We start from the raw sequence: 8,462 nt of genomic DNA, 5'->3' as shown, positions 1-8,462 counted from the left end.
ACACACACACACACACACACACACATATATATATATATATATATATATATATATATATATATATATATGTGTGTGTGTGTGTGTGTGTGTAAATATCGTTAAACTACAAACATATTTAGTTCACAATAGCTCAGGTATAACACATCCCCAACGGGAATTACAATTGGTAAGTGCTTTATCACAACCAGGATTCGGACCGTTTCCTGGTTTTGACAGCGATAATTATCGCAGCGACATGGACCACTGATTTATCAAGAGGTATAAGTTACTATCGAATATACTGTACTTACGTCTTTTGGATTAAGATTCTGTACTTACAATCGATATCAACCTCCACCATGATAGCTGACGGTGTGTTTGTTACAAGTTGCTGATTATGAATTTGTGTAACTTAGACAAGCGTGACTTTTTTATATTTACAAAAGTTAAGCTACACATATAGTTCAATATCCTTTTCACTATACCCCGGAAATAATTGACACCAAAGGAGAACTATAACACATAACTGCTTCATTACCAGCTGGATTTAATATCAACTTGTATATCTCTTGATAGCTCAGTAGTCAAAGTCACTGTCTACCATTGTTTCTAAGTCAAGCAACGGTTTGAATCATGCTGGTGAAGAACCAATTATCAATCATAATTCCACTTGGGTTAAAGCTGTTCCCTGGGTATGGTGAACTGTATATTAAGGATGTCAGTGGCTTGATATTTGTAAACATTAAAAAAAGTCACACGTATATAAGAGCATATTTATTAGCCATCTCTCCAGGGAAATGAATGGGTAATCACCCTTTACAGTTCAAGAGCCAATGCCAGTGGGCCTATCAGTCTAACACCCTCTTCTGGTCCTGGGCTGAAGATAGGAAATATAACCACAAAAGATCAAAAGTTACAAAAAGGAAGGAAAATAGAACCTTGGTGAGAATTCCATAGCCCTGCTACAAAGGAAGAGAAAAGTGAGAAGAAATATTCTGACGGGTGTTACTAACCCAGATATTCCCGATTCCTATCGGGTCCATGGAGGTCACTTTCGTTGGCGAATAAGCGCACGAAGTGATGTTGGTGACCATATCCCTAGCCCAGTAGTTATAGAGACCAGCTTCAATCACTCTCCGGATTCTGTTGTGAAGTGGCAGATAAAGATAACTGAGTGAGTGTTCTGTTGGAAATTATTATATACATCATTTTGATCAGAATTCGAGAATAATACGGTGATTACACTAGAACGGAGAAGACTGGATAATTTATCATTATTTCTATAACGGAAAAATTACAAAACAAAACTGGAGATCCAAATGTACCGAAACAATCTTGCTCTTATCATAAATGATGAAAGAAAAGATAATATATATATATATATATATATATATATATATATATATATATATATATATATATATATATATATATATATATATATATATATATATATAATATATATATATATATATACATATATATATATATATATATATATATATATATATATATATATATATATATATATATATATATATATATATTATATATATACACACAATGCCCTCTTAAGTTATCGAATTTTTTACATTTTGGCCTGGCAACGTGACCTCGTTCTGATACTCTGGATGCGGGTTCGAAACATGCCACAGACATCAGAATCAACTGTAATACTTGTATTTGGCTAAGACTTTGTAGTGACAAGCGTTTCCAAAAAAAGTGTGGAGAATTCGAGAAATATGAAGGCCATTGCAGTTATCACAATTACACCCAGACATATATATATATATATATATATATATATATATATAATGCTATATATATATATATATATATATATATATATTATTATATATAGATAATATATATATATATATATATATATATATATATATGTATGTATATTGTGTTTGTGTGTTTGGTATCATTAATTTCATGTTTATTTGCGCAAATATGACAAATTTTACTTTCTGCTCCAGTAATTCATCCAAGTGAGTGCATATTTGAACAGAGGAGATATTCCTGAAATGCAAATTACGAACTTTTCATAAACTGTCTGTACCATCATAAATCACGGGACACAAAGTGTTTTTAAAAAATGTGTAAAAGTGATGAACGACGGTCACTGGATATTGCATTGCGCAGGAAAGACACATGTGAAGATTTATTGTGGATGAACATCTATGCAGGCATTATTGGTAAGTTGTAGAAGGCCTTTCTGTCATTTATTATAACCGATAAAAAAAAACTTTCAAAATTATTGTGAGCCTGGAACTGCTTTACCTTCTGGAATTCGCATCAAATATTCATTACAAACTCCTTCGCTTTCTTGCACTTAACGTACATTACCTCCGAGCTGCAAAAACTCTTCAGAATATTAGAAACACAGACGCTTGAAGACTTGGCTAGGGGAGATGAATAAGACAAAACGCTTGATCAATTTTTTATGCCCCGATTCACCGACACTGGACGGCAAATGGCTTACCGGTCCTCTTGTCTGTTTTGCTCTCTCCTGCCGTCTATACCGCCCGTCTGCTTTGTTTTTCTTTTCTTAATGCAAGATAGATACTTCATATTTAGCATTAATGAAGACTGTGAGTAGTATGAGGTCAATGACAAATTCATACTTATATTCCAGCCATTCTCACTCAGCAAGGCAAAAGGGCAGTTGTCTTTCCGAGCAATCACTACAAAACAGATTGTTTTAATTTGGTTATTGAGGTATCTTTATATAAATTTATTTGCGATAAAAGCATAAATATTTTGGTACCACGGATTTATCCTTAAGTATTTGACTGTATGTATGTATGTACGTATGTATGTATGTATGTATGTATGTATGTATGTATATGTATGATGTATCTTTATATAAATTTTATTTGCGATAAAGCTACATATTTTGGTACCACACGGATTTATCCTTAAGTTTTTGACTGTATGTATGTATTGTATGTATGTATGTATGTATGTATGGTATGATATGTATGTATGTATGTTGTGTATATATCTATATATATATAGATAGATAGATAGATAGATAGACAGATAGATAAATAGATAGATAGATAGATGAATAGATAGAAAGAGAGATATATAAATGGAGGTAGATATATATATATATATATATATATATATATATATATATATATATATATATATATATATATATATATATATAGGTATTATCAATAAGTAGGATAACATACTCATAAGAATATGATAGTATTTATATAGGAACTTTTGTGTATATCAAAATATTTACAATAAAAAACTAGTAAGAAAAAATTATGATAGAAACGCAACAAAAAAATTAAAATTTAAACAAAAAGTTTAAAAACGCGAAACGAAGGAACCAGGAAATAATTAGAAAAGGATTCCCTCACCTGGCGTCAAGAGCAGGTGTGAGTGGACTGCGCTTCTGTCCAACCATCCCGTACATGGTTGGAATAAAGGTCTCTCTCGCCAGGTAAAAGTTACATTTTCCTAAAACCAACGAATAGTGAATCAAAAGTATATCAGGAGTTCTTAATTACCTAGATGAATATCTGCAATCAAATTGTAAAAGGATTTTAACTTTTGAAATAAAGAAATGTAAAGGCTACAATGCCATCGATTTTCTTTGTTTATCTTAGGACAGATGCCTAAAAAATTATAACTGATATATGTAAAATCTCTGTGACCCCAGTTATCAAAATAAATAATTAAATTTTCAATACATTTGCCTTGATAAAGATACATACAGAAACTTAATTTTCTACTGTGAAGGGTTTACAGTAGTGTAGACCCTCGGGGTCTTTAACGATACTTAAGTCCAGTGACCAAAACAAATAATATTGACGGATTTTCTCAATATAAGACCCATAAAATCGACTAAGCCCTCGGCAACACCTTGTTTCCCCGTGTAGTAATCGTTTATTATGTGGAGATTGAGAACCGTATGACTCTGGTCACTGCTGAGGTTTTTAAACTCTGAAAATTCCATCTTTACCACCAGTGAAAGTAGATAGAAAAGTCAGTTGATATTTCATTACCAGCTTTTACGGGGTTTTCCCCTTTGCAGTGATCTTTTTATACGAAAACTTTACGTTCAGTCATCTCATCACATTCCAAGATTTATTTTCAGAGTCCCATCTATCAACTCCTCATGCAGTCAATCCTGCAGGTCCATTTTATTTGGGAGAAATGACAGGTTTCTAGAATGGTTGTTATGGTCTTCAGGGTCACAGGTGTTTTCAATATTTTTAATCTATAGATAATAACCCTTAGTTTTTTGCTCGCTTTATTCACGGCAACTTACTGAATGATCAGGTTGCCATTTACTCAAAAAGTACTCTTTGAATATGTTCTATAGACCATACAATCAGGCTTTTTAAAGATTTTGTTCCTTCCTTGTTACACGACCTTTCTCCACTTGAAACTACTTCGATCGCACTGCAATTCTACAGCTAGGTGCACCGTGCAGGTCATCAAGTTCAACACCTCACCAGTTAGCGTGAAGTCTTGCGCGCTGTACTTGAGTGCCGTTAGAGTGTCGAATATCTGGACGTGGTCCCCTCTCCTGACCAAGTCTTTGTACAACATGAAGTCGCTCATTCGATAGTCCACGTAACGACCGCCTTCCCCTGCTTCATTCAGCTGCATGATGTCACCGAAGGACACTTTCTAGAAAGGAGTGCGAAATTTGTTAAAATGTTAAAGCGCTTGATTTATAAAAGATAATAAGGTGGTCCTATAAATAGACCCACATTATAATTTGATGACAACACGTTCTAACTTGACTGTAACAAATTTTAATGATACGCTCTCTCCTGACTTCTCTTATTGATGACGCACCCTCTCAAGGCACTGGCCACCTCTCTCGTTACCCTTTAACATCTCACCTGAAAGGCATCAATGAAAGCAGTCCTATGTTCGATGATGATCTTAACAGACGCGCTCTCGACGAGGTCGCGGACAGTTTGTATCGGATGGGGGACGTGACGCAGCGCCATCATGGACTTGAGGCTTCCCAAGTAACTGGAGGTCATTAAAAGTGTAAAGATCATCCAAGATCCCATCAGCGGCCGGTGCCAGCTTCGCCAGGCTGTCCTGATTATGCCTGTCAAGGGTATAGTTCGAGTCACTTTTTTTTTTTTTTTTTTTTTTATAAATGAATGATGAAGCTGCCTACAAGAAGCTGTACGGGAGTTCCAGATGATCGTTATTCGTGCAGGATGTCCTTTGAAATGATAACTTTCAACCCAAAAGACATCTAAAAGACAACGACCTGCCTGACCTAAAAGCATTTCCACCCTCCCTGGATGCCACCCCTCCTAATTTCAACATTGCATTATCTATACACACAGCAAGCAAAATGAGGTTCTGCCTGGTCCATCCGAATAACGATCGACCATTCCTGTACGGTTTCGTACCTACGGGTTACCACTTTGTTCCGCAAAATATGTGCAGTTTCTTAATGAGAAGCCAATCGGGCAGGAAACCCGGTGCCTTTATCTAGCCCAGGTCCGAAGAACCAAATACAAAGAATGAGAACTGAGAAAGTACATAACCAAACCCCGAAGAAAGAGGTAGAGTTGCCTCTTGAAGAATATAATGTTATGAGGGCAAAGGTAAACTTAATCACGAAGAGAATTCCAAAGCATGCCAACAGAAAGGAACAGAGACATCCACCGGAATATTAACTTACAAATTGTGACTAATTACCAATTTCCAAAGGCGGCTGCAGATATTCGAACAAGATGCCACCAAACAGCCTGAGACGATTTGTTCTCGGATGGTGGGGGCTTTCGAGAAGCATGTGTAAGAGGCAAATGCCCATCATGGTGACGAACAAAATGCCCCACAGCACTGGGGTAAAGGGCATCGCAAAGCTCCAGGGGTCGATGGCAGCACTCCCACGCCCCACCAGCATAGCCAACTTGTCAAAGAAAAAAGGAATGGACATGTCCGCGTCCTCAAAGCGGCTACTGATGACGGTGAAAGGACCAAGGCCTAGGTCCACTTCCTGGGGAAAAGAATAGCAAATAAATAATACTCAAGAATAATTGCTTACTTCAAACATGCCTTTAATCGCCCCCCTCCCCCTTTTTTTAATGATTTTCAATTTTCCCTTTGCAGTAGGGCTATTTACCCATCTACCATTTTTTTCCCGAGAAGTGAAGGGAATTAGAATGACTTCGCCAAGGAGGTTATGATTTTGGTTTATTTTGTAAGATTATCCGTCTATGTTATTCAAAAACTTATGTATATTTTAACAGTAATTTGACCAAAAGGTGGGCATCGCGACGCAACAAGTCATTCAATTTTGAGAAAGATAAGAATGTAACTTTGGAAGGGAAAGGAACTTTGGGGTGTGAGTCGTTTATCCCTAACGGAGATCTTTGGTCTCCGAATGCTCTTTTTATATTTGATCTCAAATTAAAGTGAAATGTTAAAGAAGTTGAACAGCTTTTTGGAGAGCGACTATAGATAACCAATGAAAAGTGAAAAACAAATTATGTCATTGGAAGCCGAAGGGATCCTATTGAGAACTAGTAGCACTACCAACAGAGCGCCACACAAGGCACACTGAAGTGCTGGCCTTCTACAGAAGAAGTGAAAGAGAAAGAGATGCGAGGAATAGCACTTACTTTTTGAACAACTTGGCGCATCATCCCTGACCAAGTGCCGTTGTCGGCGCGAACTCCCCAGGACTTGTCTGGGGGAACCACTTGCTTATATCTGATCATGAAAATAAAGTATAAATAATTCTTTATAAAGAAGAGATTTTTATGAAACATAACTTGGCCTAATTAATGTTTATAGATTCAAGTATTGTTGAAGGAACTTGAGAGCTTATATATATTCAGCTTAATTAAGAGGACGAAGGAAAAGGAAGGGGAGAGAGAATGTCCTTTCAGCGCCCGTGTAGAGAAAGGAAGCCGAAAAGGCCAATTCGGTTCAAACAGATCAAAGAAGGAAGATGAAAAATAAAATAACGGTCTCATACAAAATTTGTCTTCAGCTTCAGCTAAGATCTCTCTCCAATTCACGGACGGTTTGATTAAATTTAGATAACCTCTCCGCCCCCGCCACCGCCACCAAAATTAAAAATCACACGTATCCTAAATTTCCTTGAGACTTACGTGAAGTTAAGAGAAGTTGACAGTATTTCGAGCATATGCGACATTGGCCCTTCGAAGGGGAAGTTGGTTGGAATGCCTTCAAGAACCGGTTTGGAATTGTAATCCTCTTCGTAGATACGCGTATGCGTCGGCCAGGACACCATTGTGATGAGTAAAGAAGGAGCTTCCTGGAACCTGGAAAAGTGTTTGTTATTTGTATTCCTCATTCAGTTACTTTCTAATTCACTGACGTAGTTACTCAATCACCCAACAAATTTAGCAATACAAAAGTAACGCTCGTGCTGACTAGTATTCGCATTATAAGAACTTGAGGTATGTGTTCAAACTTTCATTAATACAGATACAACATCACAAAAACCTATTCAGAAGCCATGGTAAATCAAAACTGACTATTGGACCTGCCCGATATTCTCCATCTCCTGTACTTGTAATATTAAAAGCTGTATGCTTTAAACGATGGTCTTGTCTTAAGTGTGGGCTTAGTCGGTCGTACCAGGTACTACATTTATCCCCGTAAGGAAAATCTTTTATGAGTGTCTCTTTTCTTGACATGAGTTTTAAGTTTACTTCATATCTCGTTTGATCTGTAGGTATGAAGGTAAAGCAAAGAGTTTACTGTAGTCCAAATGTAATATAAGATGACCCTTGCCTACTGGGGAGGGCATAAGTGATTTATTTATCTATTATATAAGTAATGAAGCCTGTGTCCACTAAGGTGAACTAAGTCATCGCTTTGAATAAGGAGGAAGAAAGTTAGTTCCGTAACTTGATAAGCAAAAATAGCAACGAAAAGCCTGATTCCTGAAAGAAGAATATTCTCTGACATATAAAAATACTCTCTAGACCGGTGGTCTTCTGATTGAAAAACTTCTTGTATGAAAATAATGTTTTATGATAATTTCACACATTATGAGAACATCACTGGCACTAAATAGTACATTCCTCGTATCCTAAAAGCACTCTTCTGTGGCAGTTTCACTCATTATGTAAGTCTGGTTGACATCGTAATTCCTACTCCAGTTATGAACCAAAAAATCTTGCATCATCTTAAAAAGCGCTTTTGGTGACCATTCAATTAATCTTTGGAGTCTAATCGAAACTGCAGGTACTATTTGGGTCGTCTGAAAACGATCCTTTTTGGTGATCTCATTTACACCAAGATTGATCCTGAATTACACTGCAATTGCTATCCAAGTCACCAGTAAACATTTTGACAGTATCTTACACATCACAAGTTATCCCCATCGCATGAAGACTTTTTACAGCTTCCCCGTCTGAAGTCAGGGTTAGATCACTGATCAATTATACGATATTATTCTTTTACCTGAAGGATTTTGGGTTCTCCTTGAGTGCTTG

The sequence above is a fragment of the Macrobrachium nipponense genome, chromosome 43, assembly GCF_015104395.2.
Source record: "Macrobrachium nipponense isolate FS-2020 chromosome 43, ASM1510439v2, whole genome shotgun sequence".
Classification (NCBI taxonomy): domain Eukaryota; kingdom Metazoa; phylum Arthropoda; class Malacostraca; order Decapoda; family Palaemonidae; genus Macrobrachium; species Macrobrachium nipponense.
Note: the sequence above shows the minus strand (reverse complement) of the source record.